The sequence below is a fragment of the Equus przewalskii genome, chromosome 9, assembly GCF_037783145.1.
Source record: "Equus przewalskii isolate Varuska chromosome 9, EquPr2, whole genome shotgun sequence".
Taxonomy (NCBI): domain Eukaryota; kingdom Metazoa; phylum Chordata; class Mammalia; order Perissodactyla; family Equidae; genus Equus; species Equus przewalskii.
The window spans coordinates 13,649,458-13,667,434 of NC_091839.1; the positions used below are offsets into that span (position 1 = coordinate 13,649,458).

At 50.3% G+C, this 17,977-nt stretch overlaps 2 long non-coding RNA genes across 2 annotated transcripts; one reads left to right on the forward strand and one right to left on the reverse strand.

Moving 5' to 3' along the window:
* The first annotated feature begins 15,193 nt into the window (after positions 1–15,193).
* On the forward strand, positions 15,194–17,374 carry LOC139073516 (uncharacterized). Its single transcript, XR_011522335.1, has 2 exons — positions 15,194–15,333; positions 17,225–17,374. It is a non-coding gene; the product is annotated as an uncharacterized lncRNA (long non-coding RNA).
* On the reverse strand, positions 16,500–17,969 carry LOC139073515 (uncharacterized). The gene is made up of 3 exons (XR_011522334.1): positions 17,861–17,969; positions 17,595–17,729; positions 16,500–17,341 (listed from the first exon to the last, which is right to left on the reverse strand). It is a non-coding gene; the product is annotated as an uncharacterized lncRNA (long non-coding RNA).
* Positions 17,970–17,977: the final 8 nt, after the last annotated feature.

The window sequence follows — 17,977 nt, forward strand, 5'->3', positions numbered from 1 at the left end:
CACCAGCTCCCAACATTCCTAAATATTTAACAATTGGCTTTTGCGAGCCTGTGCCAACCAGCTCTAGCACACTGGGTAGGAGAGAGACAGGAAAGAATGAGGAGTATCTGTCGGTGACTGCAGAGCCTCAATGTGGGTATCTGATAAGGAGAGAGGAAAGGGAGAAAGGAGAGGATGAGAAAAATATAGAGAAGAAAGAGCAATGACTATGTGCTTCCCAGTTGCATATTTAGTTTTGACACTTTGATGTGTTCTGTTTTATTTGTGTTTGCAAGTTTAAACTTTGCCACCTAGGCGGAAACATGTTTCTCTCATCTCCCACTGCATCTACACCACTACTGTGGTAGACCGTATGTACTTAATAAATATTTACTGAACGAATGAATGGAGAGGGAAATATGGCAACAGAAGCATCACTACGTTTGTATAGGTTGTGCACTGTACAAACACCGTCCTTTCCCAACAGGGCACATTGATGCCGTCCGGAGTGGTGCCCTTTGGAGTTGTGTGTGCCCTCAAACAGTGTCCCTGGAGGAAGTAGGGAAAGAAGGGTGGGCAAAGAGGTACATAGAGTCATAGGTAGTCAGTTAAATGTCTTGTGTTAGTCTTACTTTTCCGAGGCTGGACTTCATGCCAGGCACAGTTCCAGTTACTGGGGATATAGGAAGAGCAAAAAGAATGAGGCTATTCCTTGTGTTGAGCTTGCAGCTTAGTGAGGGAGACAGACCCTAACAAATACATGAACACAGTAAAATGTTAGATGGTTCTGGCTTCTCTGCAGAGAGGGGAAACTAGGTAATGCGAAAAGAAGTGACTGAGCTGGGCTCAGGGAGGGCCTCCCTGAGGAGGTGACATTTGAGGCAAGAGCAGACTGAGAAGAAAGAGCCACCCATGGAAAGACACGCAGAAAGAGCATTCCAGGCAGAGGGAAGAGCAGGTGCAAAGGCCCTGAGGTGGGACCGTGCGTGGCTTATGTGAGGATTAGAGAGATAGCAGGTGGCTAGGTCGATGGTGGGGGAGATGGAGAGTGATAGGAGATGAGATTGGAAAGGCTGGCAGGGCCAGCAATGCAAGACTAAGTCAGGATATTAAGGCAACCTTCCTGGGGGTCCTGCATCTTGCAAGAGGGAAATGCAGAGGCTAGGGGTGGGACTGTTTAGCAACAAGTCTGATAGTCCCCGGTGTGACACACTGTCTGCTACCAGGCTGATTCTGCTGCTTCCTGATTGTGTAGCCTTGGGTCACTGACGTCCCCTCTCCAAGCTTCATCGTCCTCCTCTGTAAAGTAGGTGTGATGGATATGTGCACCCTGTGGTCGTGGTAAGGATTGAGGGATATAACCCAAAGTCGATTCTCAACAAACAATAAAAATCATGAATATGATGAGCCCCCACTCTGTTCCAAGCCCTAGTCTAAGCACTGTGTGTGTTTCAACTCACTAAATCATGACCACAACTATGAGGGAGGTCCTATTCATAGTCCTATATTTTCGGTAAAGAAACTGAGCCCCAGAGGAGTTAAGTAACTTGCCCAAGGTCACACAATGTGGCAGAGATGACTGCCCACCAGAGATCCATGCTCCCTTCAGGGTGTAGAGATGTTACAAGGGGAGACTGCCCAGCCAGCGACTACATTTCCCAGCAACCCTTGCCTCTAGGTGAACCATGTGACTAGCTCCCACCTGGAAAGTGGGTGGAAACTGCCCAACTAGGGACTACATTTCCCAGCACCCCCTTGCCTCTTGTTGGACCAGATGACTAATTCCCACCAATGAAATGCAGGCAGAAATGACTGGTGTCACTTCTGAGCCTGAGTGGTTGAGAAGCAGGAGTGCCTTCTCCTTCCTCCATCTATGTTGAGTCCAAGGTGACCTTGGAGCCACATGCAAGACTCCGAGTCCTCGTAGACCTGATGTGCTAGGGGGTAGTCACACAATAAAGCAAACAACAACAACAATGATATGTTAGAATGAAATAAGGCATGCTTGGAGTGGCCTTTTTTCTTCCTTTTTCTTTAAAAGATGGTGTTCAGGGAAATCCTCTCTGAAAAGGCAACATTTAAGCAAAGCCATCAAGGAAGTGAAGGAACTAGCTCTGGGTCTCTGTGGGCATCTGAGCAGCAAGGAGGAGGCCCAGCTGGAGCAGAGAGAGGGAGAGATGAGAGCAGATGAAGTCAGAGAGAGAGGGGCTGGATGGTGAGGGCCTCCCGGTCCTTGTGGCCAGGACTGTGGCTTTATTCTGAGTGAGCTGGGCAGCCACTGAGGGTTCAGAGCAGAGGAGGGACGTGAGTGATGCGTGTTCTGTCAGGATGCCTGTGGTTGCTGGGTTGAGCGCAGAGAGCCCGGTGAGGAGGTGACTGCAGTAATCCAAGTGAGAGATGGCAGTGGCCCGACCATGTGGGAAGGAATCAGTTTCTGGATCTGTTCTGAAAGTGGAGTCCAGAGGATTTGCTGAAGGGTTGGTTGTGGGGTGTGAGAACAAGAGAGGAGCTGGGAAAACTCCAAGGTGGCCCCTCCCGAGATGGGCAAAGAGTCTGGGGCAGCAAACTGAGATCAGAAATTTGGCTTGGGATCAAGAATCTGAGGGCATCTTGAAATGCCTTTTGGATATCAGCTGTCAAGTCATAGTTGGATGTCAGCAGTCAAGTCCGTTTTGTCTCTCTGGTTCACTGCAGTGCCTCCAGGCCCAGGACAGCGCCTTGTACCCATTACACTTTTTGGGAATCAACAAATGAACAAGGCATGGACAATCAGAGTGTTTCCTGGACACTCCATGATGCGGGGTCGGTGAGCCGAGGAGTTGAAAGAAAGATTTCTTAGACTCTTAAGATCTGGCAGTAGCACTCTTTTATTTAGAGAATAGTGTAGCATGGGGACAGGACCCATGGGCAGAGCTTCTGCTGCCGCCGCTTCTGCTGCCCCCCGCTGGCATGGGGACAGGGCCCATGGGCAGGTAGAGCTGCTGCTGCTGCCCCCGCTGGCATGGGGACAGGACCCACGGGCAGTCAGAGCTCCTGCTGCCGCTTCGAGTTGAGGGTTAGTGCTAATTTTAAGGCATAGGTATGTAAGTCATCTGTTTACCAAGACAAAGGAAAGAACATGGAAAAAAATTAAAATGGTATCAGTGCAGGTGGGCTCTGGCCATTGGGTGGTCCCACAACTTTTAGATAAGAATCAAATGGGATTAAGTAAAGGTTAGAAAGGATAGAGGCCACCACCCTAAACCAGTTACATGAGATTGCCAGACAGCAACCAACTTAAGTTCTTGCCTTCCCCATTAAGAGTTTCTAGGGATAAGGTCATCTCTCCTCTTCTTCCTGGTACAGAGAGGGAGGCACCTTTTACAGATAGAGATTTACCTTACAAATGTAAATGTGTCCCAACAAGGGCAAGTTCCATTCCCCAGAGCCCCCTTCCCTGTCCCATTTTATCGAAAGCAATTAGTCCAAAACAATCCCGATGCCAAAGAGTCATATCTTGGGGTGGCCAATTTCAGGTCCCTGCAAGCTCATCCCCCCCTTCCTTCACAAATGCAAATGTCTCTCAAAAGGGCAAGCAAAATTCCAGTCCTCAGAGCCTGCTTCTCATCTGTAGTTTTAAAAACAACCAGCCTAAAATTCTCATCACCCCATACACAATATCTCTTACTGACTAAGAAAATACAGAGACACACAAAATTACCATGACTCCGGGACCCTGATAAACCCATTTTTTTGGTAAATCACATCAGGATCTCCATCGAGTACTCACACTGTGTGTGCTTGTGGAAGTAAATTGAGTTAAACGTAAAATTGCCTGGGTGATATGTATAGATTTACAGGCTGGTCCCTCCACTGCTCCTGGGATGAGAATCACTGCCTAAGGCCTATCTCTCTGAGAACAGAGAGAAGGAGACGGGGTGAAGGGTACCTGTCAAGGTGTGAGAGGTCTTAGGGAGAGAGGAGAGTGGAAACAAAGTCTTCTGAAACTCCCTGAGCACCTGCTATATGCAGATCACGCACATTATCATAATCACTTCTAGCATCACACCTGCCTGGTCATGTTTCACATGAGATGAAAGGGTTTTTTCTTCCATCAACAACCAATTCTCCAACTGGGTGTCCGAGAATTCAATTCAGTTCTGTCGGTGCAGACCCCCAGGTTGAAGGCTCAGTCCTGCAAGACTGCTCCACTTCAAATGCCAATTACAAACGGGGTGCCCAGGCCACCCACATGTCTGCCTGGTTGACTATAAATTAGGGGGTTCCCACAGCCCCACTCAGATTTTATCATTCTCTCGAATGACTCACAGAACTCAGGAAAGGGTTTTACTTACTATGACTGGTTTATTGTGAGGACACAACTCAGGAAGAGCCAAATGGAAGAGAGGCATGGGGCACAGTACAGGAGAAGGGGCATGGAGCTTCCATGGCGCCCCCTCCCCCCAGGCATGCCACCCTCCCAGCACCTTGATGTGTTTCCCACATGGAAGCTCTGTGAACCCTGTCAGATAGGGGTTTCTCTAGAAGTCTCGTTACCTAGGCTTGATTGGCTAAATCACTGGCCATTGGTGATTAATTCAATCTCTAGCCACTCTCCCTTCCCCAGAGGCTGAGAGGTGGGGCTGAAAGTTCCAAGGATCCAATCAAGACTTGGTCTTTTTGGTTGCCAGCCCCCATGGTAAGCCCATCAACACTTACCTCATTAGAACAAAAGACACTCCTATCACCCTTATCAGTCAGAAAATTCTAACGGTTTTAGGAGCTCTGAGCCAGGAAGAAGGACAAAGACCAAAGATCTTTCTGTGAAATCACATGAGGAAACTGAGTTGGTGAGATGGCATCATTGCCCCAGAGTCACACAACCTGCAAATGGGAGAGCTGGGATTTGGACCCAGTCATGCAATATGTTGTCAGTTGGCACTTGGCATCTATATTCCCCCCCATATCAGAAGAACCGAAAGGCCAATACTACCTTTTCACCTCCCAACAAATGAGTTTCCACATCAAATTTAAATTCTGAGACACACTTGTGTGAGATTCAGAAGGTGGGAGGGAGACGGAAGCAACTATTTCTGCTATTGGGTTGGCTGATGTGTGGCAGACACAAGCTTTATGGGAAGAGGCAGGTGTTTCTTACTTCTGGGTGGGGGCTGTGGCAGTGTGACCTTGAAATCAGACGTCAGTAAACCACTCCCTAACCTCCATTTCTCCCAACCTTTCAATTGTTTTAAAAGCACCTAATTCCCTATGTTAAAGACCTTTTCTGATAGAAATACTAGAGGGGTTTCTGTTTTCATGATGAAACTTTGAAAGATTTACTACAGTTAAGCTTTACCAATATCTATGGTGTTTTTAGCAACACATGGTAAATGTGCAACCACAGGGTGGGAGCAGAAGAAAGGGAGTAGTGGGGATCAGAGAGAGACCTTAGAATAAGGATGGAGGGTTCCTGGGTCCTTGATATGAGTCCCGTGAAAATGGAGTTGGGGAGGGGAAGGAGGAATGGGAAGGGAGAGGGGCCGGCCTGGTGGTGCAGCAGTTAAGTTTGTACATTCCACTTTGGCGGCCCAGGGTTTTCCGGTTTGGATCCCGGATGCAGACCCATGCACTGCTTGTCAAGTCATGCTGTAGCAGGAGTCCCACATATAAAGTAGAGGAATGTGAGCACAGATGTCAGCTCAGGCCAATCTTCCTCAGCATAAAGAGAAAGTGGCAGCAGATGTTAGCTCAGGGCTAATCCTCCTCAAAAAAAGGGGGAAGGTAGGGATAGAGAGGTGGGGGTCTATCTGCAGATTTTCCTGCCCACAGCTCTGGACAGAAAAGGCACAGCCTTGGAAGAGTGGTCCCCTAATCATATTGCATTCCTCCTCATAAAAGTTGTGTTTTAGAACCCACTGGGACTACCTGTCTGGGAGGTCTTCTAAAATTAAAGAAGAGGGCCAGCTGGTAGTGCAGCAGTTAAGTGCACATGATCTGCCCCCGTAGCCCAGGCTCCACTGGTTCAGATCCCTGGCGTGGACCTACCTACAGCTTATCAAGCCGCACTGTGGCAGGTATCCCACATATAAAATAGAGGAACATGGGCACGGATGGCTTGGGCCGATGTCCTCACAGAGGAGGATTGGTGGCAGATGTCAGCTCAGGGCTAATCTTCATCTTGAAAATGAAAGTTTAGTTAAAGAAGAGCCTTCCCCAGGTGCTGAGGAAGAAAGGACCCCTAGGTTGATTCTCAAGTCTGCGATCTTGGGGCTGCAGAGCTGGCCCAAGGGCCACTATATACTATCTCCTATCCTTCAGGAAATGACTTCACCTTTATAAGTCTCAGTGTCCATATTTAAAAATGGTGACAATTTTTGCCTTGCAGGGAAGTCAAGTGATGAGGTTTAGAAATAGTGTGTATAGAGTGCTCTTCACCAGGCCAGCAGACCTGAGTTTGAAGTCCTGTCTTGTCACTCAGGGGCTGTGTAATAGTGTTGGGGTGGGGGCAGGAGTGGAATTTGGTGCTTGGTGTCATCTGTCCCCACTGGCATCTCAACGCCCATGGTCCCTCTGTTAGCATGCTGGAGCTGCAGTAACAGTACCAGAAACCTGGCAGCTTAAACGATAAGATGTTTATTCTCCCACAGTTCTGGAGGATGGAAGTACAGATCGAGGTGTCACTGGGTTTGGTTTCTCTCGAGGCCTCTCTCTTTTTGGCTTGCAGGTGGCTGCCTTCTCCCTGTGTCCTCACGTGGTTTTTCCTTCTGTTGTGCCCACAAATCCCTGGTGTCTCTCTGTGTGTTCAGATCTCCTCTTCTTATAAGGACACCAGTCAGACTGGATTAGGGACCATCCGAAAGGCTTCATTTTAACCCAATCGCCTCTGTAAAGGCCCACAAATACAGTTACATTCTGAGGCTCTCACTCGGGGGAAGAGCTTCAACATACAGAATTTTGGGGGGCACAATTCATCCCGTAACAGTCCCCTCCCCCTCAGAAAGCTAGATCTCCCATTCCCACAGTGATGATGTCATCAGGGACCCAGAGCTCATCCCCTAGAACGCTTATTCTCTCAGAGAAGGGATATATGGTATTAACAGAGAAAAGGGTGTCCGCTCTTGGCTTTTGTGATTCAAATGTCTCGGCCCCCAGGAGAATGGAAAGACTTTAAACAAAAGTGTGAGGAAAGCAAACTAAGATGGCTAAAAACAAAGGAACTGACAACATCAGATGTCGAGGAAGAGCAACTGGAACTTTCCCACATGGCTGCCCTGGCCTTTGGCCTACTGATAGCATGACCTCTAATTCCCAACCTCCCATTAATATCCCCAAGTCCAACCCTCTTTATGAGCATGTGACCTAATGGCCTTTGATCCTAAGTATTTCCCCATCCCTTCCAAATCTCACACACAGTTTATCACTTCATAACACTACATGAGAAGATTCAAGAGCAGCTGAACTCACCCTTTAGAAGAAGAAACTTTCAGGCAGTGGTCACATACGTCTGATGATAATGACACTATCTTTTTCTGCAATGAGAGGATTTCTCTATGTGATGGGAGGGCAGGAACCTAGAGATCTGGCATCAGGAGGAAAGGAAACCAGAGAGAGATTCCCCATTGCAGGCGCATCCTACACTGATCTAGTGCATGTCTCCATTGGATGGAGCAATGGATGGTAGCAGAGCCTTCAGGGTGGGCATCACCATGACCTTGGAGGTGACAGTGGGTTTTTCCACCAAAGAGGCTTCTACTTAGCAGTCAGGACCCAGCACAAAAGCAGACTAGTCCACCTGAGTAACTTGAGAAGCGATTGAAAACGAGATAATTGACAAAAGTATGAGCCTGTTGAGGAAACACAAGGGTTAGAGCAGTTCTCTGGTGCCGATAGCACTGGGTTTTTGTTACCATCCTGCTGGAACATGGGGACATTGCATCACAGAAGAGAGACAGAGACAGAGACAGAGAGAGAACACTATCTGGAGAGGGCTGTCAGAGAGGAACTGAACTCAGGCTGAATAATCTGCCCAGCCCCACAGTGACCCTGTAAGGAGGGAGCTGGGGAATTAACACCCCAACCTCACTCAATGTCCTCTCTTTGGTCTCCTTTGACTGGACCCAGCTGGAAGCCAGGAGATTCCATTGACATAGTTCTCCTAGCTCTGCCACCCACAGTGCAGAGCCACAGGGAGAAGGGGAGAGACTGAATCTGGACAAGGAAGCAGAAAGTGTTCAGCACAGTCCACCCTTTTCTCCCTCAGAATCCACCCTTTTCCTTTGTCCAGATGAAAATCAGAGTCCTCTATCCAGAAGACACAGAATTCCCGTCTGTTACCTAATCACTGTAATGTGCTATGGACAATGAGTCAGACCCCAGAGTGTTAGACGACCAGTTCATATACCACAGTGAGAGGAGGGAGTGGAGGAGGAAATCCTATGAACAAAGCTGCGAGGGTCCTGGCTGTGGAGCTGGTGGTAATCAGAGCTGCCTTATTCTACCACCCGTTCCACAGTCCTTACCACCTGCCAACACCTAGTTTAAACAATTGTTGTGTGATGCAAATCTTCATTCTGATGGGAAGAGAGTGTTTGATGGGCTTGTCTTTATTGAGTTTCTACAGTCTTCCTCTGAACAGGGCCACTTGCCAATGGAAATAGGAAGATGTACGCACGAACATATCACTTGGCTGCCAGAGTCCTCCTTGACCCAGCCACCCAACCTCCCTCTGGTAGTCAGGTCCCCTGGCAATCAGCTCAGTGGCCTTCTTTGCTGCCTGTTGTTTGAGCAGCATGAGGAGCACAAAATGGCAGGGGCGGTACATCAGTTCCAATTGATTGGAACTATGATGGGATTCCTCACCCACATCAACTCCAAAGTCACAGGGAGCAGAAGCAAAAGTCCTTTCAGTGGGCACTTAGGTGTACTAGAGTGAGGGGGCATTCCCTTATCACCCCCTTGTTTCATGGCCCCTGCATTCTGGCTGTGGGGGGAAGCGACATGATAGCCTGGCCACTTGTTTAAGACACACACCCAAGCTGGAATGGAGATGCACCAGACCAGTGAAGGAACGGAGCCCTGATGGGGAATCTCTGGCACAGATTCCTCTCCCTCCCTGTGCCAGATTTCAGGGTGTCTTGCCCTCCCCTCACATAGGGAAACCCAAACACTGGGGGAAAGGACGATACCTTTATTATCAGGCACGTGTGGCCACTGCTCAAATGTCAACTCTCCATAGGGCAGATTTCCAGCTGTTACCCACCTTCCTCGTCCATCAGGCCATGCTGGGTTGGTGGGTTGACTGGAGAGGATGGGAAAATAATTCAGTGCTCGGTTATGAGATTAGAGGGAGGGTTGGGTTTAGGGGGTTTCAGGAGGGGCTAAGAATCAAGGGGAAATGGGGTCATCAGGGAGAGCACGCCATACCAAAGGGCTAAGGGTAGCTCTAGCACCACGACCAAAACCATGTAGGAGGTAGGGGCAGCTCCAGCTTCGGGAGAGAGGCCAATTCCCATTGCTAGAGTTCTCCATCACGGTAAAGACCCCAATATAGGGTGCGTGGTGCCACAAATATCTGGAAAGGTTGGCCATGCAGCCCTGAAGGTCCAGTGAGGAGGACAGCCCACCTAGAGAAAATGAAGATTAAGTCAGAGAACTCAAAGCACAGCCCAATGAAATTCCGAAGACCCAGGAATCCCAGACACACCCTCCCTCCAACCAGGGACTCAGCTTCCTGAGTCCTCCTCAACCTCAACATTCTGGTCTCAGCCTCCTCCACCCCAACCCTGAAGTCCGGGCCTCCAGCCCCTGACCCCTTCATCCTTGAGACCATCAGCACTCACCTCCCCCTGAGATCAAGGGAACCACGGTAACAACGAATGGAGCCCTTAGGGCAGGTAACAGTTTCAGAGTTTTGTGAGCAGGATCCAAACAACTCACATAGGCAGGACACTGCAGGTCTCCTGGGACAGGGGGCAATTGAGAGCAGAGAGAGGTTGGGGTGCACAGCTCTGCTCCTTTCCCTGCCAGCCACCTTCTTTGAGCCGCGGAACCTCTTGTCACTGGGGCCCCATCTATGCGTGCTCCTGGTCCCCACCCGCAGCCCGTTGGGATCCACACCTGGATGGAGGATGGCATCCAACAGGACACTGCTGCTGTCGACCCTGTTTGCACCCGCTGGAGGAGCAGAACCGGCAGAGGAGGCGACGAGCATTCCGGGGGGCCCCGAGTGGACGGTGACAGTCGGGGATTCATGTGTCCTGATCTTGCTGCAGCCCTTGCTCCCCACTATGAGTGATCTGTGTCCTGAGGGGTGAGACAGTGAGAGCCGGCTGCGGGAGGGAGGCTCCGACGGAGGCAGGAGCTCAGCAGACAGAGGGTGAGTGAAGGTTCCCTGAGCACAAACAAGAGCACAGGTCCCCTGGAATGTGGGGAAGACGGTGGGGGGGGCCAGAGGCTTGGCCCTCCCCTAGCGCTGCCAGCTCTCAGTTCTTGTGCCAACGTCAATTCTCACCAGAGCCTCCCCTGAATACCCATTATCACCTTGCAACCTTCCCCTCACTCTCCCTCTCTCCTTTCCCTGTGGGATTTAGCTCCATAGCTCTTATCTGCACACCATATCTTGCTCTCTGTTTTTGGCCATGTTTCTGTTTCCCCCCTGGCTTATAAAGCTGCACAAAGACAGGTGCAGTGGGATCTAGGGTGCCTGGCACACAGCAGATGCTCCATAAACCTCAAATGAAGCCCTTGGGTCCCCCTGTGCCAGCTCTGCTCTCAGCCCTTTGCATGGACTATCGAGTCTATCCACACGACCACCCAGCAAGGTATGTAGTATTATTGCCCACAATTTCCAGACGGGGAAAACAAGGCACAGAAAGAAGAAGAGCTGGCTTTAGAGCTCCAGGTGTGAAGGGACCTGGGCAGGAAAGCAGGGACAGAATCCAGGGTGGGGAAGCCTGGGACCCAGCGCAGGGCCGTGCTTGCTTTTGCAGCCCACACACATCTGCTGCCACGAGAAGCGTCTCCTGACAGTTCTCTCCAGCATCGCACTTCCTGTATCCACCTGCGATCCATTCAAGGGTGTCTGAGCCGAGTTTGGCTGCATCCTAGCCATGACTCCCTGTTGACAGGAGTCAGATTAGCTGGAGAGAAGCAATCACCAGGGTCTGGAAAAGCCGGGGAAACAGCGGTGTCTGTCCCTCCAGGTCCCCAGCTTGGAGGTGATCACGTTCTTGAGTCGCACTCTAGATGACCTGGCCGTAGAGTCCTTCAATGTCAGATTTAGAAGGGATCTTGGAAGTCTGAGCCCTACCTCCTTTCTTTGTCTTGTTTTTGCTCAAACATCTGCAGGGACCTCTCCCAATCTCCTGGAGGAAGGCAACTCCTCCCTTGGGAGTGAGAGATGGAGGGCTCCTTCTCAGCCTGAGCCAATTTCCACTGTCCTCGCTGGGCCTCAAGGCCCTCATCCAGGTAATGAGGAGGGTCACGTGACACCATGTATTTTCTTTCCCTGAGGAACCACATGTTCTAAACAAAAAGATGCAAAGGCCTGCCGTGCACTGAGCATTTACTACGAGCCTGGCTGTCCTGATTGCTCCCTGGATTAGCCCCTTGACACCTCTCAAGGAGCTTTTGTGCCTGGGATTTAGCTTCTTTTCCACAGCAACCCCCAAAGGAGGTCGTGTTATCATCACCACCCCATTTCAAGACAGGAAACAGAGGCAGAGGAGTTGTTAAGTAGCTTGCTCGATGTCCCACCACCAAGTTAGGGTCCGAACTGGGCTCAGATCTCAGGTGTTCTGGCCCCTTGGGGTGAGTGATGGGGAAGAGAGAGATCAATGACCGTCCTTGCCTCCCCTCAGACCCTGTGGCCCTCAGGAGTCTGCGTGAAAACCACAGAGCAGATCTTCTCTCAAGGCCATCACATGGTCTGCTGAGATGCATCCACTGAGGCAGAAACTCAGCATCCATAAACATAGGTAACATTCAGGACAGCCCTACGAAGGGGGACCGCTCATTTCCTCACATCACAGACGACAGAATTACGGCTCCTGCTACCCTCCTCCAGCCTTACTCTGCTCTCCCCATCCCCATCTTCCCCACCTTGCTCAATGGCAGCTCCTTCAACAGTTTTCAGGTCATTCCTGACCATCCCCTCTCTCTGACACCCTGTGTTGGACCCCCATCAGGAAATCCTGTTGTCTTAAACTCCAAGATACCCCCTGAACCTGACCAGGTCTCGCCACCTCTGCTACTTCCATCACGCCCCTGGCTCTCACCTGCTTCCTCCTGGGTCTCCCATGGGGGTCCCCTCCTCACTCCTCCTTTTCCCCTCACTCCATTCTCCACCCAACGGCCCCAGAAGGATCCCCATAAAGGTAAGTTGATTCATGTCACTTCTCTTCTCAGAAGCCTCCAATAGGTCCCCATCCCACTAGAACCGAATTCTAAGTCCTTAAATTGGCCCCAAGGGCTCTAGGTGATCTGGCCTCCCCCTCCCTCTCTGTCTCTCTGTCCTGCTCTGTTCTCCGTTGATCACATTGTTGGAGCCACGTTGGCCTCTAGGCTCCTCCTTGAACACACAGCAGGCATATGCCCACCCAGGGCCTTTGCATACACTCCCTTGCTCCTGACTCTCTGGAATTGTCTCCTCCCTCCTGAATTGCTTGAAAGAGGCTCAAAGAGGTGGTGATCCTCAACAGCTGGTTCAGCGGCAGAGCTCAGATGGGAGCCCACGTCCCTCTAATTCAGACTTTAAGCTCTTTAACTGTTGTGCTTTCCTGACTGTGCTGCCCCACTCTTCTCCCTGGGACAGCTGCCCAATTGTTTAGGGGTGGTCAAGGAGCTCATGTTCCAGCCCTTTCATTCTTCCTAGGCTTGGGGTCCTGCTGTGGCCCATCTTGGGCAGCCTGTGCACTTGTTCCAGCCCTCTGCAACCCTATGCCTTCTCAGGGGCTGCTCTGGCTCCAGGAGTGCCCTTCTCTCCCACATATTCCCTGACCTATTGTCGTACCCAGCTTCTGATGCCTGGTCTTGCCGATGGTCAGGAAATACTTGCTAAACTGCTGAGCTGAGCAGATCCAGGGAAGCCAAACACATCCTCCAAGATCTGGTTCCAATGTCAAAAGCTAACCAAACATGGATTATGATAGGAATATTCATTTGTGGCATAAAAGCTGTGTTTCATGTGACATGTGTGGTGTTGTGTAGTGTACATGTACGGTATGTGTGCAGAGGTGTAGTATTTGTGTGGTGTATGGGGTTTGTGATATGCATATGTCATGTTTGTATGGAGTGGGTAGTGTGCGTATGGAGTGTTAGGGATGTGTGGGGTATGTGTGTGTGTAGTGATACTGTGTGTGTGATGTATGTGGTATGTGTTTGTTGTGAGGGAGTGGCATGCTGTGTGTGTTCTGTGTGTCTGTGTTTTGTTTGTATGTGGTATGTGGTGTATTGCGTGTGAGGTAGGCAGAATGTATGTATAGTGTGTAAGGTTTGTGGTGTGTGTGGTACATGTGAGGTGTAAGGAGATGTGTGTGTGGTAAGGGATGTGTGGTGTGTATGTGGCATGGTGTGTGTGTGTATTGTGTGTTGTGTGTGTGTGTGTGTCACGTGCGTTCTGTCTGAACTGTTTCTGAAACACCTTCTGGATTACGAATGTCAGCTGGTCCCAGCAATGAGTGTTGGACAACTAAACCAGCATTAATCAGAAGGAGAGACTCAGACTCTGCCCCTCCCTGCTCAGCCCCCTTCCGTGGCTCCCCTGCCCTCAGGAGAAAGGCCAACTCCTCAGCCTGGCCTTGTGGGGACATCACCAGGCCCCCACCCACCTCTCTGGTCCCCCACCAATATCCATTCCCAAGATACAACAGTTCATTTCTTGGCTCCTTGGCCTTGCCCGAGCTCTTCCTTCTGCTTGAAATGGTTTTCCCCTTCATTGCCCACACCCACCACGTCCACCCGGAAAACTTGTAATCACCCGAGGCCCGGCTATATCCCGTCCTCTTGATGAGCCATCTCAGGCAGAGCCAAGGATGCCTTCCTGAAAACAGCAGGCTCAGCCCACCTCCCAGACCTTTGCACATGCTTTTTCCCTCTGCCTGCTCCTAACCTTTACCTCTACAAATAAACTACAGCTCATCTTTAAAACACAGCTCACAGGTCACCTCCTCTGTGCAGGCCTCCTTGATACCAACCCCCAGAGATGATTTCCCTCCTCTGAGCTCCCCAGATCCCTCATCCCTGTGACCATCTGCTGTGACCACCTGCTCTGTGATGTCTCCCCTCTTAGTCCTGGAGGCCCTTTGGGCAGGAACAGGGTCTGAGTCCTCTGGGGTCTCCACAGGAGACCTTGGAATCCTGTATGAACTCACTTCAGCAAATAAATCCCGGGCACCCATCCTGAGCTAGCTCTTGTGCTGTCCACGTCTGGAAACCTTGGGTCAGTGACGTCCAGGCCCTGTCCTCAGGCCTCCAGTCCAGCCAGAGGCATCCAAGCACAAAGAGGAAAGACTGCTGAACTCACTCAGTGACTTCTCTGTGTAGTGGGGCACCTGGGAAGATCAGTGAGCTCCACGGGTGTGAGCTCATTGCCTCCCTTCCTTTGCTTTAAAATGTCTGACCCCATAGGCAACAGTACTTCGTAGCATATCACAGCCAAAGAAGAGACATTTTCAAAGTTGCTGAATGGCAGAGTTGACAGAAGCATCATATGAGTACCAGGAGGCCGAATCAGAGACCACAGTTTGTATCTACCCCTGTGAGGACAAAGCTCAGTGCCCTCCATGCTGGAGCGTGTCCTTTGTAGCACTGCCATAGCATGATGCCATAACAGATTAGTGTTGGTCTTTACCTCTGTTGCTTTGGGCACTGAGAACAGTCAACAGCCAGGTGGGCCTTGGGGAGAGTTGCAGACCCATTCCAAATCTGGTCTGTGCTTTCTCTCCTCTGTAAACAGATCACAGGGAATTCCCATGAGCCCAGAGTTTGGGTGAGAAAGAGGCAGGAAGAACAGCTGCCGTGGGCGTCGGAGCCACCTACTGGGGCTTTCACCTGTGCCCTGCATGCCTGCTTGAGCCTGATCCCACACACAGCTTTTTAGTAGACGACAGATGCTGCTGTGCATGCCCACCGTTGTTGTTTGGAAGCTTGACTACACCCAGTAGGTGATGTGCAGTTTAGGTCACAATGCCCTTTGTGTTTGCAGCCGGGTGCCTTTAGCTTGCAGTGAGGGCCCTCCTCAGGGCTGCATATGGCAGACGTCTCACTGTAACTTCACATGGCTCAAAGAGGGCTGGCTGCCTCTGGCTTCTACCTGTAAGGATGCTGTGATGGCTAATTTTACGTTCAACTTTATGCTAAGGGATGCCCAGACAGCTGGTAAGACATCTTCCGGGTGTTTCTGGGAGGAGCGTTCCGGAAGAGAATGGCATTTGACTCAGTGGACTGAGTAAAGACGGCCCTCACCCGTGGGAATGGGCTGCTTCCAATCCATCAAGGGCCTGAACAAGCAAAAAAGGTGGAGGAGGAATTTGCTCTCTGCTTGGGCTGGGACTTCCATGTTCTCCTGCCCTTGGACACCGACCCTCTTGTTCTCCGGCCTTCAAACACGGACTGAGAGTCTCATCATTGGCTCCCCTGGTTTCAGGCCTGAGCTTTGGACTGGCACTCCACCACCAGCTTCCCTGACAGCAGATCCTGGCACCTCTTAGCCTCCATAATTGCATGAACCAATTCCTCATAATAAATCTTTCCACACACCTCTATATATCCTGTTGGTTCGGTTTCTCTGGAGAACTTTAAGACAGGGCACTAACCCTGTCTCAAGGCTCCACCCTCGGAACCTAACTACCTCCCCAAAGTTCCCAGCTCCAAAAACCTCCACACTGGGGTTAGGGTGTCAACATACGAATTCTGGGGGAACACAAATATTAGGCCCAGTGCACCAGGCATCAGATTCCACTGGGGCCCAGTGACAAGCCTGGAGAGCTTTTCCAAATGTTGGAGTGCTTAATCCAAGAAAGAACCATCAAATTTGTCCAAAACCTGGAGTTCTGCACTGTGGTTCTCTTACTGGAGCTTATAAGATGTTTACCATACCAAATATACTGGTTGGAAACATCAATGTTAATATCTAAATATAATCACCTCAGAGTTGTATTTTAGAAGATATTTTAGTGTTTCCAAGTGGACTATTTTGGTGGGAGGAGAGGCTAGGGTTAATTTCTAGTCTTGCTAATTTTCTGTGATTTCCATGGTTCGTCCTTTTTCTGATTTATGGCTCTTTCCCACATCAGCCTGTCTTTTCCGGTTGCCCCTATTGGCATTAAAATGTATCCGCATTTATCAGCACAGGATTTGCTTCTTCAGAGCCAGTGTGAGGGTTGGTCAAGTCTGAGTTCCTCTTACAGCAAGGAAGGTTTTTGCCCAATTGTATTGGCGAAACCAGGTTACAAGAGTCTAAAATCCATTGCAAGCGACTGATCCATTGCAAAAATACCAACTGTTGGCTACTCCAGAAGAAAAAGCACTGGAATTGAGATTTCTTTTTGTATTTGCAGACTTTTATTGCTAAACCTGCCTGGCGTCCCTCAGGCTAGATTTACAGCATTTGATGCAATGCACCACTTTTCTCTTGCAATAACCCCTGTAAGGGTCAATACAAATTGAAAAAGCAAAAAAATTTATCTTTTCCGTGGAGCAAAAAGGGAAAGACAGCCCACTTTCTTTTCAGAATGTATAATTATAAATTCTTTCTCTGTCCCTTTGAGATGTATGGAAATCTTTAAAAAATGTAGATGAGCCCCTCGCCAGCCTTACAACCCAGGGATGTCTTTCTCAAGTACAGGAAAGCCATTCTCTTTGAAATGCAATCAGCAGGGAAGACAGCCTGTCTCCCAGCTTCTGGGGAGGGCAGGAGCCTAACTGAGGTGGACACCTCACTCCTGGTGCAAAATGACCTCCAGTCGTAAAGGGATGAGCAGGTTATTCTCGTTTGGATAAAGTCAGTTAACTAACACAGATGGTGGCCCCAATTACCAGATGAATTTAGAATGAACTCAGTGTGACCAATGGCCCCATCAAGTTTCCTACATGAGGACTCGTATTGTTTACCTTGAGAACACGTGTGTGAGGGGCAGTCTGTCCCTTGGGTAGATAAGGGGTGAGCTGTCCTTCTGTCTTTGCGGTTCCCTAGCGGATTGCCTGTGGTGCACGTCACATTCTGGTTTAATGCTCATTCAGTAATAAAACTGTCTTTTTTGTCTTGTAGCCGTGTGGAGAGGTTTTTGAACACAGGAGAAGACCCCAATATTGCGGATATGGTTCAACAGATATCTGGAAGGTTGGGCCATGCAGCCCTGCAGGTCCAATGAGGAGGACAGCCCACCTAGAGGATGAAGATTAAATCAGAGAACTCAAAGCACAGACCACTGAAATTCCTAGACCCAGGAATCCCAGATGCGCCCTCTCCCTGGTCAGAGCAGGAGATCAGCCTCTCGTCCCTCCTCCCTTAGACCGGACATCGGGGTCCTCAACCTCCCACCCCCAAACCCATGAGTCAGGAACTCAGGCCACCTCCAACCTCAGGACCAGTGAATCCAGATCCTAATCCCGTCATCCTTGAGACCATCAGTACTCACCTCCCCTGAGATTTATGGAACCACGGTAACAACGGAACGTTACCTGGGGCAGGTAACAATATCAGAGTTCTATTGAGCAGGATCCAAACAACTCAACACAGGCAGGACACTGCAGGTCTCCAGGGACAGGGGGAGCTGGGAGCAGAGAGAAGGTTGGGGTGCACAGCTCTGCTCCTCCCGGCAGCCACCTCTTGTGACCCGGAGCCCCTTGTCTCTGGGCCCCATCTCTGTCCCTGGTCCCACCCAGCATGCCTGGGATCCCACACCTGGACGGGGGATGGCGTCCAACAGGACACTGCTGCTGTCGGCCCTGTTGCACCCACTTGGCGGAGCAGAACCGGGCGTAGGAGGCGACGAGCATTCCGGGGGGCCCCGGCTGGGAC